The sequence below is a fragment of the Bidens hawaiensis genome, unplaced genomic scaffold (assembly GCF_021521415.1).
Source record: "Bidens hawaiensis isolate Kalapana, Puna unplaced genomic scaffold, B.hawaiensis_p1.1 tig00018419_1, whole genome shotgun sequence".
Taxonomy (NCBI): domain Eukaryota; kingdom Viridiplantae; phylum Streptophyta; class Magnoliopsida; order Asterales; family Asteraceae; genus Bidens; species Bidens hawaiensis.
The window spans coordinates 147413-150559 of record NW_027492780.1 but is presented as its reverse complement, the minus strand read 5'-3'; the positions used below and the strand labels follow the sequence as shown (position 1 = coordinate 150559).

General features: G+C 35.5%; 1 long non-coding RNA gene across 1 annotated transcript; it reads right to left on the bottom strand.

Moving 5' to 3' along the window:
- Positions 1-402: 402 nt before the first annotated feature.
- On the bottom strand, positions 403-765 carry LOC143555951 (uncharacterized). Its single transcript, XR_013139287.1, has 3 exons — positions 702-765; positions 536-618; positions 403-446 (listed from the first exon to the last, which is right to left on the bottom strand). It is a non-coding gene; the product is annotated as an uncharacterized LOC143555951 (long non-coding RNA).
- Between the last annotated feature and the right edge of the window lie 2382 nt (positions 766-3147).

Genomic DNA, 3147 nt, shown 5'->3' with positions numbered 1-3147 from the left:
CGGTGGTATTTTAGCGACGACTTTGTCGCCACCATTGCACCAACTGTCGTCGCTAATATCTTTTTTCGCGTGTTTTTTTGGGCTTTCGGGTTTCCCAGCTTTTTGCAGCTACTACAAACATATTCAAATTTTGTCCAAATACAAACCGCAACCAATGGATATGTATATAAAAACATTTTGTTTAATTCAAACATAGATGAAACAATTAAAGCATACCCCCACAAACACTTTGTTTCAAGTCAAATATTTAAAACATAAAACTAACTAGTCCATATCTCATCCGTATCAACTTTGTTTCCTTTATTTAATGCCTCTTTCGAATCCATAAATTGTGAGATTTGTGGATGCGCTATAAATCTCGGGTCTTGAAACATGAATTTGATCCTACAAAATAAGGTATACACCATCCTCATCTTGTTGTTTCTCGGGTAAGACATCCAACAAATCTGCAAAACTTCATCTTGTTTATATTACTTTTATCAAATTGATAACTTGTACACACACAACATGAAAATGGTAACACTATTTTAATTACCTCTGTTTACTTGACTTTGGATCCTTCTTTTCCTTAGACAGCCCAAAAACATCATGACAAAGATCCTTCATAGAAGTAGATACCTGCATTGATACGCACCGTATCTAAATATATGTAAACTAATGTCTTAAGTGACATTTGAGGATATTATTAAATTGATTCTTACACTTGAAAATTCATCTTCAGATGTGCCAGAAAGTTCAATCAACTTAGTCTTGTCCACCTTAAGCAATGGAAGTAAATGTAATAACGTATCAGTGTCTGTTAAATTAATAAACTTATATTTCTAATTACAAAGTTGTCATACCTTATGCTTTTTTGCACATAAGTAAAACCCTGTGGCTGTAAACACAGGTCTTGTGAAGTCAGCAGAAGCACGACGGGAAGGAGGTAATTATGCAATAAACCGTTGTTTGTATCTGTAATTGAATCACATTAAACAATATAAAATTTTCATATTACTTACATCATCAAGTAAATATTAAAAACTATATAAAAGAACTTACAGTGATAAGCCTTTTTGAACAAGAGGAATAAGCCGAGACCGAGCTCGAGCAGGCTCGAGCTCGGCTCGTTTAACCACAACCTGCTGCTGCAACTTCTACATCTCCCACTTCTATCTTGCAACAGCTAAGGAATGCTTACTGCCTTTTTTTACTTCCCATATCTAATTAATATAATTGTAAGTTCGAGTAAATTATGACAACAAAACACCTAGATTCATATCACTGATTACCCGTTCAAAATGCAATATGTAGGGACTAAAATGACAACAGAATTCCAGTTCGGATTCAGATATTAGCTAAACGAGTGGGCCTCGAGCAGAACCAACCGTTGCTCAGGTTCGGCTCACTTAGACTATTATTATTATATATACACAAACTGTACATAGGCTCGTTTATTAAACAATACAACATACATCATATACACACAAACACAAAATCTGGGCTCGAATTCGGGTTCGGTTTAGACTAAAATTACAAATTAACATGTATTGTACCAACAATCCACAAAATTAACATGTATTACACATAATAACCACATAATTAACATGTACAAAACCTAAAAACCAAAAAATTAACATGTATTATACCTAAAAGCCACAAAATTAACAGGTATTAAACCTAAAATCGACATAATTAACATGTACAGAACCTAAAACCCAAAAAATTAACATGTATTAAACCTAAAAACCACAAAATTAACATGTACAGAACCTAAAAACCAAAAAATTAACAAGTATTATACCTAAAAACCACAAAATTAACAGGTATTAAACCTAAAATCCGAAATATTAACATCTATTATGCCTAAATTAACATGTATTGGCTAAAACCTCCAAATATGGGACTTACTTGTAGTTTGGTGACGAAACATCTCCCGAGGTTGTCGTCGGAATAAAGCAGCTGCGGTGGTTGACGTTGGAATTAAGCAACGGTGGTGTTGTTTGGTGGAGGGAAAGAGGGAGAAACTCCAGACGCTGTGGTGTTCGTCGGAGGGAAGGAGAGAAGATGAAATAATCCCGCTGATTGTACGATAAAATATCATCCATTTGATCCTTATCTTACCAACGGCCAGAATATAAAGTCTGATTGTTCACCCAAGTATTAACGGCGACAGTTGAGATGTCGCCGCTAAATGTGTCGCCACTGATTCTCACTTTTCCTGTAGTGGCTACATCTTGTGGGGTTAGGAGATTTTGATGATGTGAATCACCAAAGAAAACATAAATTAATCAAAATACGAGTTTCAGTGCCACAATTTTCAAAGACAGTACACCAACCCTTTCGATATATTATGTTTTATTTGTCTTTGTCGTCGTGAGCTCGCATCACTTTTTGACTCCGATCTTCAGGCATGTTAACATCCACGATAACTAAGTGATAGAACTATATATGTAAACGTCAAAGGATCATGACAAAAGCTATAAACTGCATATTATCTTCTATAAATAAAGAATGGAATCAATAGACGAGTAGCTAGTTGGCTAAATATAATAAAATTTTCAATTTCTCTTATATCAACTGTTTTCAAAATGAAATGATGGGTCAGTAATAATCTTTTTGTTTCTCGGACTACCTCACTATGCGCATGACGGAGTGCCAGAATCCTGAAAATGGAATTGGTGGTCTCAACATGTATATTGGTGTTGACCACACGTCTACCAACCCATGCACACTTGATCGAGCCATGCATGACGTCCACCTGCATGTGGATTATTATTTAATATTTGTTTTAATTATTTGTCTTTTACTCTGTCTTGTTATTTGTGAGGGAATAAAGGAGATCGTTGGAAATGCTCAGTTCTCCATGTTTGCATGTTCCAGTTTAGTAGGTAAGTGGAAATAGTGGTAGTTGTGATTTGTACCCTTTAAAAGGGAATTTCGTTTTGAGTAATATTATGCAGATAATTGTTCCAGTTCTCCATTTTAAAACTCTTTCCTTTCTCTTCCTTTTTACTTAAACCGATCTAACCACATCAGTGGTATGAGTGGTGGTGATCTTCAATGGATACCCGGCAGAAAGCTAGTGAGCAATTCCAACAACACACTCAAGAATCCCTTGACAAACTCCAAGCCATGTTCGAAACAATGATGGGGGATTACCAGGCC